The sequence below is a fragment of the Gopherus evgoodei genome, unplaced genomic scaffold, assembly GCF_007399415.2.
Source record: "Gopherus evgoodei ecotype Sinaloan lineage unplaced genomic scaffold, rGopEvg1_v1.p scaffold_163_arrow_ctg1, whole genome shotgun sequence".
Classification (NCBI taxonomy): domain Eukaryota; kingdom Metazoa; phylum Chordata; order Testudines; family Testudinidae; genus Gopherus; species Gopherus evgoodei.
The window spans coordinates 22,228-40,696 of record NW_022059826.1 but is presented as its reverse complement, the minus strand read 5'-3'; the positions used below and the strand labels follow the sequence as shown (position 1 = coordinate 40,696).

The following is an 18,469-nucleotide window of genomic DNA, read 5'->3' as shown; positions in this document are numbered from 1 at the left end:
GAATCGGGACTGGTGGCTCCTCAGAGCATCTTCCCCACTCTCGTTCTCCCTCGCGCCCTTCTCTCCATCCTTCAGCAAAGGGGGAGAGACCCGAGGGGCGAAGCCCTGGATCGCTGCTTCCTCCTCCCGGACCTGATCCTGGCACGAGAAGCCATTCGGGAAGGATGGGCTGCTGCAAGTAGGGGGGTTGTCTGTCTGTGTGTTGGGGGGAGGGGTTGTGATAGCGTGCGAGATCTTGGCTGCGGTAGCAGCCACAAAGGCAGAGACGCTGAGAAGTTTAGGGGGAAGCCGAGTCGCCCTGGCAGGAGGTAAAGGGATAGGGCGGGTTGTAGGGAGGTCAGGCTCTCCTGTGCGCTGTCCTGGGTGCTGAAAACAGAGCCATCCTCGCCTTGCAACGAGGGATCCAAGCCTAGCTCAGCAAGTCAGACCACCTGCCTTCCCTCTCGGCAGCCGATCAGCTTTAAACTGCATTAAACTACTTCAACTAGAATTGCCTGGCTCCACACCTCTGGGTGCCCAAAGTCTGCAGGGAAGGCAGGCGTGCCAAGAAAGCACACCACTACTTTATCTGTGGTTGCCTTAGTAACTAATACTGTATGTATTTTCCCCGGCTTTCATATTTGTGTCTCTTGTTGAATTTTCCCCTTAAACCCCGAAAAGTTAATCTAAGCTGTAATGGGTTTTTTTCTCCTCTGACCTTTAAATGACATTTTCCTTCACTGGGAAGGCAGATTTCTCTCTCTCTCTTTTTGAAAGTGGATTGTTCACATCCAAATGATGTTTTTAAATGACAGTGAGTAAAGTAAACCCTCCCCCCTCCTTTCTGATATGGCGACCACTGAGGCAATGATAAGATTTTTTTCTGATTAACTGGCTTACAAAAGTTTTAAAACTTGTCTGCTATTCTATCATTAGTTTAAAAGGTACAGGCAGCAACCTCCTTGTCTTAAACACATCTGTATATACACACGTGGGTCTATGTATATATTCTTCCTTGAAACTTACATTTGAGAGCCTCTTCTGATGTGCACACTTAAAGAAATATTTATTTCTCCAAACCCTTTTAAGATAAAACTGATTTTTATTGATTGCTGCCCTGACACAGTTTTCTCTAACAAATGTGTGTTATTCTTTCTTCCTATGTCAACAGGATACAGTTCAGTACTATGATGACTCCTTTTGCACCTGAGAGCCATTTGTTTAAGCCTATGCTGTAATGGGATTTAGAGCCACTTGACAAGTGACGGGCAAGAGGCTGGTATTTCCTTCAACAATGTGCAGACAGGAGGAGCCCATGAAATTTGTAACCTGCATTTGGATGACATCCTGTAACAAAATGATTGGAGTGGTGCTGGTCTTTTTCCCTGCTATCTTCCTGGAGATGGATATTCTCCCCAAAAACACTGGCAGGAAGATGCTGCTGTCAGAAGCTTCCTCGCAGCGATCAGTAGCCAGAATGGATGGAGATGTCATTATAGGTGCCCTCTTTTCAGTCCATCACCAACCGCCGGCCGAGAAAGTGCCAGAGAGGAAGTGTGGGGAGATCAGAGAGCAATATGGCATCCAGAGAGTTGAAGCAATGTTTCACACTTTGGATAAAATTAACTCAGACCCAGTACTGCTGCCCAACATCACGCTGGGCAGTGAAATCAGAGATTCCTGCTGGCACTCTTCAGTAGCACTCGAGCAGAGCATTGAGTTTATAAGAGACTCCCTGATCTCCATAAGAGATGAGAAAGATGGGACCAGTCGATGTGTGCCTGATTCTCTACCCCAACATCAGAGCAGGACCAAAAAACCCATTGCTGGGGTGATTGGTCCAGGCTCCAGCTCGGTTGCTATCCAAGTTCAAAACCTGCTCCAGCTCTTTGATATCCCTCAGATTGCTTATTCTGCAACAAGCATTGACTTAAGTGACAAAACTTTATACAAATACTTCTTGAGGGTGGTCCCTTCTGACACCCTGCAAGCCCGGGCCATGCTTGACATAGTCAAACGCTACAACTGGACCTATGTATCCGCAGTCCATACAGAAGGTAAGTATGGAAAAGCAATGCACCTAGAATCAGGCTAATCAATTTTTCTTCCTACCCCTTTTAGACGCTCTTTCCCCCATACCCAGAGAGCCAGCCATGAGCTTCTGGTAGCAACTATAATACCACTGCATGGTGTGCTACACAAGTTTGTCATTTACGTGGTTCTCTTGCTCCTAGGTCACCAGCAGCGACCATCTAACTGACTAATGTATAGGAGTACTTTCCACTAAGGAGACACCAAGACCTTGACTCTAAATTTAAACAATTAGACTATTTGTTTGCATTGTTTCCCTGGGCAAGTCAGCTCCACCCCAGGGACACCAACAATTGTTTTTTATTAGTAATCTAGCTTGCTTGAAAAACTAAAATGGAAATAATGCAGTTTCTCTCCCTCTCCCCCCCACTCAACCACTGTGGGATCTGAACAGCGTTTCTCTTCATCCAGGGAAGTTAGCGCTGAACAAATTGTTAGATAGTGTCCCAACTTGTGTTCAAGCAACAGACTGGATGTGGTTAAATATAAGACCTTGTTTAACTTCAGAAGAAAAACAGTGGCAAAATTAGACATACCCAAGACTTCTAGGTTTGACCCTGTCCCTTTACTTCTCATACATGGAAAGATTTCTCCTTCTTCTTGCAATTTAGACTGATCACTCATTTCAAATTAAAAAGATAATTGATGTGAGAATCTAGAGCTGAAGTTAATAATGGTATAAAAATCATTCTTAAGGCGTGACTGCCAGTTCTGTAATGAAGTGAACAGATTTTAAAACAAATCCTGTAGCGTTGTTAGCTTTTATTCAGGCAGAACAGTCACTGATGTTCAATTTTGATTCAGTTCTCACTCAGATAAAACTCTCATTGACAAGTGCTCCAGGATTTGGCATTATATCTGTTCTGTATTAATACAATAATTTCTGGGACTATACACAGAGGACTGAATCCTGAAGGCATTGCTCTGATATATTTTACAGAAATGTTTTGTAATGAAGTAAGTGTATAGACATCCATTTGACAGGCATGTCATTCTAATATTCAGTAAAGTATTACTATTATATGAACAGAAGTAAAAATCGTAGTATATAGAGACAATTTGTATTCAACAAGTTTAATTAACGTTAAACTAGTAAGTGAAGGAATTGTAAGATCACGCTATTTAAAACTGGAAACACTGGTTTATAGATAGAACATTGTTTTTGTCAAATACAATCAAATTTATGTTACCAGCTAAATTGTACAAAAGGAAAGCCCTTTCAATACAATATTGTGACATTTCTATAGTCCAATCATGCTGCTGAACACCAATTTTTTACATAGTAAATTACAAACCTGATTTTTTTTCATTGCAGCACATAGGATAATACATTTATCCAAGTAAATTCATATGTAAATCTGATTTATGATTCCCTTTAAATTAATGAACTAAATATTCAACTTTGTGCTCAAAGATCTGGCCAAACATAAACACTTTAAAACATATATTGCCATCAGGAAAGAAAGAAATCATCAATAAGACTTGCAAATGTCACATTCAAAGGTGAATTGGATTAACCTGGACATATGAAACATGAAAGTGCTGCAATTCTGAAAAATGTTAGAGCAGGGAACAATGACCTGACATTTGAAGTTCATTTTGTGCCCTGTCACAGATGAAAAAACAAATTGATGTACAGGGTGGAACCTGAGATATTAAAATTCTTGGATGATTATATTTTGTGACAGATCAGAGTGAAAATACACAGTAAGGGGCAGCTCCTCATCTGGTGTAAGTTGTCATAGCTCCATTGATTTCACTGGAGCTACACCAGTTTACACCATTTGTGGATCGGCCCCTCAGGGATCTATTCTACTTCTATGTGCATATGTAACACTCATTAATATTACTTGGAATTATCTTCCCTCTTGGGAAAGAGAATAGATTATTAAAGTTATTTGTTATTTTGGGGTTTTTTAAAATCATAATATAGGAGACTTTTCATGGTAGCAATTTCACTCATTACATGTGAGAACTTTTAATTAGCTATCACTTTTTGAAATACCTTATTGACTGACAAGGAGTGTTTCTTGCAGGATATTTTTCTGATACTTTTGGAAATGTTGAACTAATTCTGTTTCACAATGTGATAAATTTTTCTGCAGTATCAAGGGATCATTTTTCAGATTACTCAGCTTTCATTACTCCCTTTTGCACGTGCACACACACACACACACACACACACACACACACACACACACACACACACACACTGCCTCTAAAGATTGTCTCTAAATCCAATTAAATTATAAATTATATTTAGTAGCACTAGTACATACATATTTGTTGAGCTTTTTTCCAGAAGAACTATAGAATACCAATTTATGAAGTATGAAAATCCTCCCTCCCTCACCCTTTTAAGGTAAAATTACTGCTCAGGAACAGTGTTGCCTTTACTTCTTTACAATTTAAAATCTTATGCATTAACTGAAATCTAGATTATGAGACCGCTTCCCTCTTCCCCTTCCCAATTCCTGTGGCATGCAAAGCACCTTCCTACTTTGCATAACCAACACAAGGGCCACTCTCAGCACCAGTCCCTGTGAACAGGGGCTTCTCCAGATTTGCTTCCACACCAGCTCACAGAGCAGGGCTAGTGCACCAGAATCTATACCATCCTTGCAGTATGTACCGCATATGCAACTCCTATGTACACCATGCTTGAGGAAGATTGTGGGTTGTAGCATTGTGGCTTGGCACCATCCTCCACATAGGACTCTGAAAAGCGTAGACATTTCTTACAAAATGCAGAGGCAGTATCAGCGCAAACTTCCCATCACACAGACTTTCCAAAGAGCTTCAGATGTGGGTGGACCACCCCGGGAGTCAGACAACTGTTCCCTTCCCATATTAAATCAACCTTTGGCCACCCCTGCCCACAAGGAAATGAAATGAGATCACCAATTCATTTGACATAACCACTAAGCAGCTGTCAGATAGCAGTGTTCTTCAGGCAGTACTGACCTTGTCTGGATTCATATAGGTAACCTAGAAATTAGAGTCTCCATAGTCCTTCTCTGATACTCAAAGCCATTCCTGTTCTCTTGCAGAGTCACCTTCAGACATAGCTGCCCCCAGAACAGTTCAGAGCAAACAAACAATATCATTGTGTACAGATTATTCTATCTTTTAATAATGATCATAAATAATTGCACACACAGAAATCTGTTGTCTATATAAAATGGCTTCTAATTAGTTTATTACATCTGGTATATAGTGACAATGAGGACAGGCAAAGAGATCCAGTTTGTATTAGATTGTCTTTTTGGTAGTCCATGAGAGCATATTCTTCTGTTTATTGAACACATAGAGGTTTATTCTCCATCAGAGCACAGGACATATGCAACTATTGTTAGTGATAATGGCATTTACCTGCATAAAATCACTGCATGTTTATGAGAGATAGATCTCTTGAAGATATGGAATATCTGTCTTTTACAACACTGTTTTCAGGAATACGTAAACATTGTACTAAGGTACAAATTACTATAATGTTAGTTCTAACACTTTATTTTCAAAGGTGTATATAATTCCACTGGAAAAAAAATCATAGTAGACTAAAACTGACCCATAAAGCTTGCCAGGCAAGAAAAGGGCAAGTCATTTTGCTTGATCATGTGTCTCAAATGAACACAGTTGCACATCAGGAAAGTGCATTATTTTCAGCACATCTGCCTAGGCAAATTTGTATGGCCATATAATAGCTGTAAGACATTTTCGAGGCTATTGTTTTTTCAAGGAACCTTCAAAGAGTATTCAATGTGCAGGATTTTTTTCATTAATGTGCACATGTATCCTCTCAGCTTTTAGGGCTGATTCGGAAAAGCATTTCTGTTCAGAAAAGTACTTAAGTACATGCTTAACTCTAAGTATCCACAGGTCAAGAAGGATGTTTGGTAAATTGGAGATGGTTCAGAGAAGGTACCGCAAAAATGATTAAAGGACTGGACAATATGCTTTAAAGTGAGAGACTCACAGAGCTAAATCTATTTAGCTTAACCAAGAGACGGCTAAGGGTTAACATAACAGTCTTTAGGTACCTACATGGGAAGCAGAAATTTGATCATAAAGGGCTCTTTAATCTAATAGGAAAAAAAGTATAAAAGGCCTAATGGCTGAAATGTGAAGCTAGACCAATTTACACTGGAAATAAGGCACACATTTTTAACCATAAGGATAATTAACGATTTGGAACAACTTACCAAGGATTGTGCTGGATTCTTCCTCGAACAGTTCTTCTAAAGCAGTTTTTTTCAGCTCAAACTTTCAATGTAGACTATGTCTCAGATTTCCAAAGGGGGCCCACAGCTTCATTTGAAATTTTTTAGGGGTCCACAAATGGAAAAAAGGTTGAAAACCACTGTTCTAAAAGTATGCTGTAGTTCAAACAGCAATTCATTCAGGGAGGTTCTATGGTCTGTGTTAGACAGAAGGTCAGACTAGATATCACAGTGGTCCCTTTCAGCTTTATAATCTATGAATAAAGCTCAATATTAACTAATGAAATATTTGGCATGATTATAAAGATTTTTTAGTTCAGAGTAGAGGATGTGGGCTTTATCTTCATTTCTAATTTTTGTTTGTTTTTGCTTTGTGGCCATAACTGTCACATATTCTCCACAGTAGTGATTCACAAGAAACTCAAACATACAACCACTTACTAGTAAAAGGATGGAAGCTGCATAACCTTGGACATGTCAAAGGGAAACATTCTTTTGGCAATACTGTATAATAAGCTTGAGAGTAGAGAACTCATCATGATAGTTTGTATGGGCTAGAACAGTGGCTCTCAACCTTTCCGGACTATTGTACCCCTTTCAGGAGTCCAATTTGTCTTGCATAATCCCAAATTTCACCTCACTTAAAAACTACTTGCTTACAAAATCAGACATAAAAATACAGAAGTGGCACAGCACACTATTACTGAAATATTGCTTACTTTCTCATATTTACCATATAATTATAAAATAAATCAATTGGAATATAAATATTATATTTACATTTCAGTGCATAGTATATAGAACAGTATGTAAACAAATCAGTGTCTGTATGAAATTTTAGTTTGTACTGACTTCACTTGTACTTTTTATGTAGCCTGTTGTAAAACTAGGCAAATATTTAGAGGAGTTGATGTATGCCCTGGAAAACCTCTATGTACCTCTCAACCAGGGGTTGAGAATCACTGGGCTAGAAAATAGCTTTCATTTTAAAGATATTGCATTGTTTGGGGTGATAGATCAAGAAGTACCTCTAGATCTTTGTACATCTTAAAGAAGTACTTCATTTCTGTTAAATGCACCAGGGCAGTAAATTATGGAAATGGACAATGGAATTTGTTAAACCAAAAATATGATACATTTAAACATTGTGTAAAAAAATTATTCAGAAACTATTCTTGATTTCTGTGACTATACCCACTGGGCCAGCTGTTTTGCTGGTGCAAATTGGCACAGTTTCAATGGCAATGCACTAGTTGGCAGCAGCAGTGAATTTAGCCCTATGTTTTAAGTATTCACCAAATAGTTTGGATTAATAATGTTCAGACTATGGGTTGTTCTCAAACTGTTCCCTTGAGCTATTTATTTACTATTCATAGTGTAACTGATCGCATGGTATGTTTGGAGAAGTGCCACTTTTTTAAACATGAGAATGATGGATTCGTAATAGTGAATAGCAATTTCAATACAAATTAATTAAATTTTCAGAATTCACAAACATATTCATGAGTACATTTCAGTGGTTACAAGAACATTTGCAAACAATGAATAATAAGACCTAATAAAGAGCAATGATTTGTACTGAGATGTTTATTCATAAATATATTCACCAAGCTATTTCTTCACTGTTCAGCCAGCTTTATAAACCTCATATGGGATCTCTGAAGTCTGGTGTTATGGGGGAGAAACAGAGAAATTGAATGTATATTTGATCAAAACCAAATTTAGTGTAAGGACAGAGACAAATAGAAAGTCAAGTAGTGACTGAAATTTTCTCTGCATTGGCCTCACTAATTATATTTATAAGAAAGTGGTGAGAAAATAATTTACATTGATTGATATTGACAAAAAATCTTGCTTATGACAAATACAGTAGAGAAGTTATTCAAGAAAACTTCCTTCTTGAAATTACCTTATTACCTTACTAAATACACAAAGAATCAAGCTTTTCAGCTGCACAAGTCTCGAGTTATATCAGTTCAAAGGACTCATCTAACTTCCACATCTGCCATTTCAGCAATATTCCCAGGTTTCACATTTATGAGTTGGCACACTGGGTTCATTTGTGCCAGTTGCTTCTATTTTTCTCTATTATCCTCCTGCTTTTAGACTGGTACATCCCACAGTCCCAGTATGCTACAACAGATTTTCTGTGTCAATACAAATTGTTTTAAAACCAAGTCAAAAGAGCTGGGGTTTCCAAAAGAAGCAATGTGAAAATGTCTTTAAAATGTTATTTTGACCACAGAGTTCTTAATATTAAGGCAATCTTGCCTTGGTTTCTCAGTCAGAAAAAACTAAAGCTATGGAAAGTTTAGGTATCTGGCTACTTATGGTAACTTCCATTAAGAAAGGTATTTTAGGAGACTGGAAGGTTCAGGGGATTGACAGCTTTAACAGAATATAGATATGTTCTCATCTAGATCATTGATTCAAATACAGACTAGGACATCAGTGATGGAAAGTCATTTCTAATGCTGACCGGCATATGAGAAATGAGTTGTGGTCTCGGTATATTTTCTAGCTGACAGGTGTTCACAACACAAAAACTGCCATCACAGATGGCACTAATTAACATCCCTGCTGGCAGTCTCAGCAGAAAGGGCAGCAACTGACTCAACTTGGACACTTAAATACAGTACCTTCTCTCTTCTAGAGGTGATCTCTTCATGTCAGTCTTGAGACACATTGTTAGAGCAGTGTGGGGAAGTTTGCACATTCACCAACAGTGTTGCATCTGTCCTGTGGAGAAATAGTTGCAGATATGTCAACCTGACTTCTTTCACAAACACTAAAATTAATTTAATATTTAGAAAATAAACTAAACTTTAAAGGATTTCTTCCAGAAAGATATACATTCAAGATGGATTAATACATGTACAAGTAGAGGTAGAAGCTTATAGTCATGAGTGTATATAAATCTAGGGTCCAAACGGACTGTTAAAATAAGTGGGAGAATTTCCATAGACTTCAGCAGAGTTACAACCACTATATCTGTGGTGAATATAACACTAATTCTTATCTAGATCCTGCAAGCAGCTCCATGTGGACTCTACATCAATTCAGGACTTCACTGAAGTAAATAGAACTCCAGGCAGGCATAGGACTCTCCCATGGAGAGCTAGTTGCAGGATTGGGGTCATTGGTTGGAACCCTGATCTTGTTAGAAAGCCAGAATGAGGAACATAGTTGACAAATAATGTATAAGCAGAAACCCAAACACACATGGCTTTTTTAGTAATTTGTATTTGTTTTATATACCATATAAAACTATCTCTGACTGAAATATCAGTCTCCAAGCAGATGACTCAACATGCACATGCGAAGGAAATACAATACACACTCTTTAATATGTGCCTTCATTTTTCATTACCCATTAGTGACTGTTGTAACTGCAAATTACATATAGCTAAATAATACAACATACAAAGCCAATATGTATTTGTTGCATTTTGTGATATGTGGGGAGCCTTTTAGTGAAGTGAACAGTACTGTGTAGCACAAGCTGTCTTTTCATCTGTGACATGCCACTGGCTGCATGGCTTGCCTCAGTCAAAAACTCTGTGATATACCTTTCATTTCATTGAAAGGCATCCCACATGTCACACAATACTGTGGCCCTGCGACTAAGAAATTTTCATTTGTTTGTGTTCTCTTGTACATGTTTTTAAAACAATTGAATGGCATAAAGAATACTTGTACCTTATTAATAACTGGTAAGGTATTATAGTAACATTAATCTTTACGGATCTGATCCTGAATTCTTTATGTGTCTAAAACTACCAATGAAATCAGTGGAGTGTTGCTGTGATAGGCACTTTAGAAATATTGATAGCTAAAATAGATAAGATGCAAGGTCATACCTGAAGTGAATAAAATTATCCACAGCAATTACAGGTGAGAGATATTGGGCCTGATACAATGCCCATGGAAGTGAATTGAAAGACTCTCATCGACTTCAATGGACATTGAATTGGGCCCAACATTCATATCATGTATTGGTCTATTTGATTATGGTACTAAGATTTCTCAGACAGTATTACAGATCCAGAGGATGCCCATGTGCAACTACATTGATCTCACCATTCTCTGAAAGTTATGCAAAGTTTCATGTAGGCAAATAGCATTGTGTTTAGCTACATATTTGAGGATTTTCATACACATCTTTTATTCCACCCAAGTAAATTATCCAGTAAATTTAATCCTTTTTTCTGTCTGCAGATTTTGATTTTTATAAATGTTTTCATTGTTTGCAATTGTTTGACAAGTGTTTTACACTCTTATTAATATGTGGATGTGTATTTGTATAAAACTGCAATTCCTCCAAAATTTAGGCAAACAAAAATCCACCTGTGTAAAAAGCAAACAAAAAGGGTCATGAATTTGGTTGAACTGACAGCTTTTCAAAATTTGACTGAATGTTCATGAATAACATTTTACAGTGTTTGACGAGGCTGTAATGACACAGTATTCATGCATCTACATACACTAGTCTATAATAGTATGTGAATAACTGTCATGGGGGAGGGGGAAGAGAGCTCTCACTCTTAGGCCTGATCTACACTAGAAGATTAGGTTGATTTAACTGTTTTGGTCAGGGGTGTGAGAAGTCCACACCCATGTGTGGCATTGTTAAGCTGACCTAAGTCCCTGTGTAGACAGCACCAAGTCAAAAGCAGGATTCTTTCATCGACCTAGCTACCAGCTCTCCAGGAAACGGATTACCTACTCTAAAGGGAGAATTCCTCCCATTGGCATTGGTAGTGTCTACACTGAAGTGTTACAGTGGCACAGCTGCAGTGGTGCCACTGTAGTGTTTTATGTATAGAGAAGTCCAAAGTCAAACACACCTTTCCAGGGAAGAATATTTGACAACAGTAAAATTGGATAAGAACATCTGTCAGAAAGCATCTTTTGGAGGACAACAGCATCTTCGTTAAGCTTCAGATTTGAGTGTTGGATGATGCTAGTCCTGCAAATGATTATGCACTTCACTTTTGTGGGCTCCACATGTGTGAATATGGAATCAGGACTGAGTACTTAATATGGCTATCTTTATAAAAGTAGATCATGACCCAGAAGATCCTTATTTTATTCTTCTGTAGGAAAAGCCAAGCTAAAGCAGTCTTCACAAAACATTAGCACATGGGCAGCGGGTATAATAGGCAGGGGAAGCATTGCCTCCTCTAGCACAGCCATCCATGCTGCCCGACACCTGGGTCATGGTTCCCCCCACGCCTGCTCTGACCCTTCCCCGAGGCTCCCACGGCTTGTTGCTGCTGTCTGGGATGAGTCTTCCTCCTCTCCTCTCCTCCACCCCATCTCAACTCCTTCCCCCCTCGGAGGTCCCCGCAGCTCCGGCCACATCTCTCCTCATGTCTCACTCCCCATGGTATGTCCATGTGTGTCAGGGAATGCAATCGGGGAGTGAGTGGCAGACGGGGGGTGGGGAGTGAGAAGGTGAGTGGAAAGGATCCCTGGGGATATGTCTACACTGCAAAGTTGGAGACAAAACTTTTGTCTTTCACAGGTACTTTAAAAAGCCCCTCCCCTGCCAGCAAAAGACAAAAGTTTTGCTGATGCAAGTGGCAGCGTGAACGTGGCTTTGTTGGCAGGAGCGCTCTCCTGCTAACAAAGCTAACGCTGCTCACGGGGCTGGAAGTATTTTGTCAGCAAAAGTGCTGACGAAGTACCAACAAAGAGCGTTTACACATGCTGACTTTTAGTGACAAGGTTGTGTCGATACAGCCACGTTCAGCTGTCTTTTATATTGTAGGAAAATGTGTTAATGGGGTTAAAAACAGTTTCCAAATGACTACCCTTCAGTTATTCTCTGTACCTAGAAGAAGGAACTGCTAACCTGGTGCAAGGAGGCCCTGACATAGCCAGTGAGTTTATTTCTTGATGTAGTTATTTTATTCAAATCCAGTTTATGTAAAGGAGTCTGGCAGGGAATTCTGTGTAAGAAAGTTGATTAAACTACTGCCTTAATGCAGGCTGTCAATGACAAGCACTTTTTCAAAAGGAGAGATTAGTCTTCAGGTTGGTGCAGGTAGCCTGGCTTTTCGTTTCTCTCTGTACAGCACACCCCTAACTCCCTGCCACACAGAGGAGAATCTGTCTGGCAATTGAGCTATACCTGTTGCCTGTTTAGTTCCCTTGGGAAATGTTATTAGTGCTTTAAGGTGAAAAGGGGAGAGGGTGTTGTGGGGTGAGGAGGGCAGCAGCAGCAGCAGGGTGAGTGACTATAAAAGTGTTCAAAAAGAACTAGATAAATTCATGGAGGATAGGTCCATCGATAGCCAGGATGTACAGGGATGGTGTCCCTAGCCTCTGTTTGCCAGAAGCTGGGAATGGGTGACAGGGCATAGATCACTTGATGATTACCTGTTCTGTTCATTCCCTCTGGGGCACCTGGCATTGGCCACTGTCGGAAGACAGGACACTGGGCTAGATGGGCCTTTGGTCTGACCAAGTATGACCTTTTTTATGTTATGTTATTATGTGGGGAGGTGAGTGGCGAACCAGCTGAACAGCAGGTGGTATTGGGGGTCTCGTGGCAGGTGGGGAAAGGATCTGGCAGCGGGTGGGGGGGTGAGGAGGCAAGGAGTAAGTGGGCCAGTGGCAGGCAGGGAGGGGTGAATGGAGGATGGGATCTTGGGGGGTCAAGAGGTGAGTAGTGAGTCAGCGATGGGTGGGAGTGGGGCCTGGGGCAGAGCAGGGGTGGAGTATGGGTGGGGCTGTGGGCAGAAGTGGCAGGACAAGGAGCTCACCTTCCCCAGGGGAAGTTTCACCCATTGCCCACGAATTAGTGCCTACACTGTTATTGTAACTGTTAGATTATTAAATTTCAATGTTGATTTTAAAAACAGATACTTACTATGTATGTTGCTAGAAAGTGCAATATAGTCCCTACACAAGCTGGTCAGTTTTTTTCCACTGAAGAAAATTTGGATGAAAATAAAGTTTTCCATGGAAAATTTGGATTTTTGGGTGGAAATTTGAATATTGAAAATTTTCAGCTGAAAGCCAAAATATTTCAGTTTGGAAATGCAGTCATGTTCCCTCACGGAAGTTGTAGTTTGGATGCCTCATGCTCCCATTCTTCTCTATAGGCTGGACTTCCTGGTCAGACTGCTCCGCAGTCTCCTCTCTTGGAGAGTGAAGATGGTGCACCACGGGAGTCACTGGCTATGGTGCATCACGGGACATGTAGTCTGTCCAGTGAGCCCAGCCTATGGAGGAGAATGGAGACAGGAGGCAACCGAACTGTAACTTCCATGAGGCACCATTTCCAGATTGAAATATTTTGTGTTTTAGCTTAATTTTTTTGGTTTTGTTCAAAATATTTTGTTTTTTGATTTGTCAGTTTTTCAACAAAGTAATAACATTTTCTGTGGAAAAAAAGACACTTTTGTGGAAAAAAAATTCTATAATCAAGCCCCCAATTTTCCATTAAAACCGTTTGATAAAAGAACTTTGGCCAACCCTATTCCTATTCCTGATCATGTGACTGGTGGGAGTAAGGCTTATTTTAGGATAACATAAAACTAGTTTATGTGTGCAGCTGTATCAGAAAATTGAAGTAGCCTGATCTATTGTGCTTTACAATATGTTGATTTCATGTGGAAAGAACACATGGCCAAATTATCCACATAGCTAGAATTAATCTGTTATGATTACAATTTCTATGCAATATTTTGTTAGCTTTTAATAATCTTTGTTTGGCATTGACTATCAGGACTGAATTTCATGTTGAATTACAGCTCCTATAACTCCATTGACTTCAGTATAGTAACAAGGAGCAAGTGAACACAGAATTGGACCTTAAGGATTGTTTTAAAAAAACTGAGATTTCTGAATATTAGGCTACTCCTGTTGACTTTATCTATATATTCTTGTTCTTGCCCTTCATTATTTCATCTCTTGTTCTCCTTGTCTCTCCTCATTTTATCTATGCCTCTTACTGACCTGTGTCAATTTCTCTGGGTGGTTGCATCCTTGTCCTATTTTATCTCTGAGAACCATAACTGTGTAGTAGACATTTATGATTGTGTCTGTATGCCAGATGCTTTAGTCTTCCTAATGGAGGGAAATGGAAAGCAAGAGAAATGTTTAACAGGGCGGGGAGGAGGGAAGAGTGAGTAAGATCTTTTCTCATGGCACCCATTCTACTAGAGGTGAGCTGCTACAACTGAGGGTTATACATCTGAGATCCAATGGTAATCAATTATGGTAGGTCTCATAGTTTAGTAAAAAATATAATTGGTATTTAGTACAGTTTTCTGGTTATACCAAAGTCACTGGAATCAGTGACTAAGGGGTTGAGTCTGTCCTGAAGTTTGAGGGAATGGTGAACAGGAAAATTAGTTTCAGTAATGAACTCAGATAGGTTTTACTGCATGTATTGTCTCTCACTCTTGGATATAACATATCCACAGTGGAGTATTGTTCAATGTTTGTATTTTCCACTTTGTTGAGATTTTACACTAAATTTGTTCTTATAACATAAACAATGGCTCATGTAACTGAAGAAAGCAATAAGCAGAATGAAAAGATTAATCTATTTCATTTTCATAGTATCACCGATTATGATATGACTTTGTACCCAGAATGATATAATTTGTCTGACAACACATGCAAAATAAAGTAAACATTATAGGAGGAAAATGAAAACTGGAACATATAGTAGGTGCCTTTTTTTTTTTGATCTAGCCGTTTCCTGGGAATTATTTAATACAAGTATTTTGCTGGACTACAGTGTAGATGTTTGTAAACATTTGTTGATGTTAACTACAAAAACATCATATATTGATATTTTCAAGAGGTCTTAGTACCACAATCTAGCTATATGCTATGTACCACCCTGTATATGCTGCTATGACTATCTTCTGATGTAATTGCAATATTAATATGCTCTCATCTAGTCAATACAGAATAGATTCATTTCTTGAAAATATGATGTCCTTGTGTAGCAGTGCCTACTGCTGGCCCTTTCACAAACTCAGTCAGAGACCACCCCAAAGCACATGCACCATCGCTCTCTTATTGTTCAAGCCTGTCCCCACCACCTATTATTTACATATCTTACAGACCAAAACCCTGAGAGACCGCTAGCTTCTCCTGCTGGCAGGAATCTAGACCCCTTTGCTCCTCCCTTTCCTGTCTCCCCCTCCCCTTCCTCCCAGCCAGCTTTATATAGCAAGCTGTCCACTCAGGCCCGCAGGAGCATCCCCTCAGGTGACTAGGGCATAGCCTCCCCAGCCAGTCCTATCTAATTCTCCTTTAAAGAGGAGCTGGGCTAACAGGGGCCTGGCTTGGATCTCCTAGCCAGCACCCTGTTACACCTTGTCACATCTACTTGTCTCTCTTCTAGTGAGGCAAGATATATGTGACTGGGTGAAAGTGATCATTAAATGATAGATTTCATGATTCTAAGGAAAGAAAGGAGTGAGAGCAGCAGAATAAGTACAATGGATTTCAAAAAAGCAGACATTAACATACTTGGAGAACTGGTAGATAAGGTACCATAGGAAGAAAATGTAAGGGATAAAGTAGTTCAGGAAAGCTGGCAGTTTCTCAAGGATACAATATTAAAGGCACAATTGGAAACTATCACGCTGTGAAGGAAAGATAGGAAGAATAGTAAGAGGCCAATACGGCTCCATCAAGAGCTCTTTAATGGCCTGAAAATCAAAAAGAATCATTCAAAAAGTGGAAATATGGACAATTGGCTAATGAGGAGTTCAAAAGGATAGCTCAAGCACGTAGGGACAAAATCAGAAAGGCTAAGGTACAAAAGAGTTGCACCTAGCAAAGGACATGAAAGGCAACAAGAAGAAGTTCTTTACATTAGGAGCAAGAGAAAGTTGAAGGAAAGTGTAGGGCCTCCACCTATTGGGAAGGAGAACTAATAACTATGACATCAAGAAGCCTGAGGTGTTTAATATCTATTATAATTCAGTCTTCACTAAAAAAGACAATTGTGCCAGATGCTTAACACAATTCATATTAACAACAAGGAGGAAGGAACACAAGCCAATATAGGGAAAGAACAGGTTAAAGACTATTTAGATGATTTAGAACAGTAGTGGGCAACCTTCATCCCCTGGGCCGCATGCAGCCCATCAGGGTATTCTGATTGGTGGGCTGTGAGACATTTTGCTGACGTTGACCATCCACAGGCATGGCCCCTCACAGCTCCCAGTGGCTGCAGTTCGCTGTTCCTGGCCAATGTGAGCTGCAGAAAGTGGTGTGACGTGTTGGCAGCTGCTTCCCGCAGTGCCCATTGGCTGGGAACAGAGAACCACGGCCACTGAGAATTGCGAGGGGCTGGGCCTGCAGACAGTCAACATCAGCAAAATGTCTTGCGGCCCACAATCAGAGTACCATGATGGGCTGTATGCGACCTGTGGAGTTATTCAAATCAGCAGGGCCTGATGAAATTTATCCTAGAGTACTTAAGGAATGAACTGAAGCAGTCTCAGAACCATTAACTGGTATCTTGAGAACACATGAAGAATGGACGAGGTCCCATAGGATTGGAGAATAGTGAACCTATGCATAAAAAAGGACCGAGAAAATTATAGATCCATCAGTTTAACTTAAATACCTGGAAAGATACTGAAACAAATTATTGAGCAACCAAATTGTAAGTGCCAAGACGATAATAGGGTTATAAGGAATAGCCAGCATGGATTTGTCAAGAGCAAATCAGGCCAAAGTTATCTACTTTCCTTCTTTGACAGGATTTCTGGGCTAGTGGAGGGAGGCAAAGCAGCGGATGTGATATATCTTGGTTAGTAAAGCTTTTGACACAGTCCCATATGATATTGTCATAAGCAAACTAGGGAAATGAAGTCTAGATGGAATTCCTATAAGTTGGGTGCACAACTACCTGAAAGACTGTACTCAAAGAGTAATTATCAATGACAGTTATTCACTGTCAAACTTGGATGATGTATTTAGTGAGGTACTATTCAATATTTTCACTAATGACTTGGAGAATGGAGTGGAGGGTATGCCTATAACATTTTTAGATGACACCAAGTTGGGAAGGGTTGCAAATACTTTGGAGGAAAGGATTAGAAATAAAAATGACCTAGACAAATTGAAGAGTTAGTCTGACATCAACAAGGTGAAATTCAATAAAAGCAAGTGCAAAGTACTTCACTGAGGAAGGAAAAAAAATCAAATGCACAACTATAAAATGTGAAATCACAGGCTAAGTGGTGTTACTACTGAAAAGGATCTCGAGGTGTTATAGTGGATGACAAATTGACTATGATCCAACAATATGATGAAGTTGCAAAAAAGGCTAATATTATTCTGAAGTGTGTTAACAAAAGGGTGTATGTAAGACATGGGTAGTAATGGTCCTGCCCTACTTTGCATTGGTGAGGCCTCAGCTGGAGTACTGTGTCCAGTTCTGGGAACCCACACTTTAAGAAAAATGTGGACAAATTGTAGAGAGTTCAGAGATGAATTACAAAATGATAAAAGATTTAGAAAATCTGACCTATGAGGAAAAATTAAAAATCACTGAGTATGTTTAGTCTTGAGAAAAGAAGACTGAGGGGGAGGGGAATCCAATAAAACTCTTCAAATATGTTAAGGGCTGTTATAAAGAGGATGCTGATCAACTGTTGTTCATGTCCACTGAAGGCAGGACAAGAAGTAATGGGTCTTAATCTGCAGCAAGGAAGACTAAAGTTAGATACTAGGAAAAACTTTCTAATTATAAGGGTAGTTAAGTTCTGGAATAGGCTTCCAAGGGAGGTTGTGGAATCCCCCTCACTGGATGTTTTAAAGAACAGGTTAGACAAACATCTGTCAGGGATGGTTTAGGTATATTTTCTCCTGTCTCAGCCTGGCAGGTGAGGGGTGGGGCCTGGACTGAATGACCTCTTGAGGTCCCTTCTAGCCTCACATTGCTATGATTTTTTTCTCTGCATTTTTCTCCTCATGGCAAGCCACACTGACACAAATTGCGGTATTTTCTGCATCTTCTATTTCATTGCTGTTGAATGAATGTTGTCTATTGCAGTAGATCTCAGACTTTTCCACACCATGACCCCATGTTACAAAAGCAAAAGTTTTGAAATTCCCTTCCCTCCCCCCACATCTAGCTATAAGGAAAGGCAAGTGCTCATGACCCCCTTGGAGCTGTTTGTGACCCCCTG

The 18,469-nt window shown here is 39.8% G+C and overlaps 1 pseudogene; it reads left to right on the top strand.

The window, feature by feature from the left end:
- The first annotated feature begins 234 nt into the window (after positions 1 to 234).
- LOC115639961 lies at positions 235 to 2,074 on the top strand (annotated as a pseudogene).
- Positions 2,075 to 18,469: the final 16,395 nt, after the last annotated feature.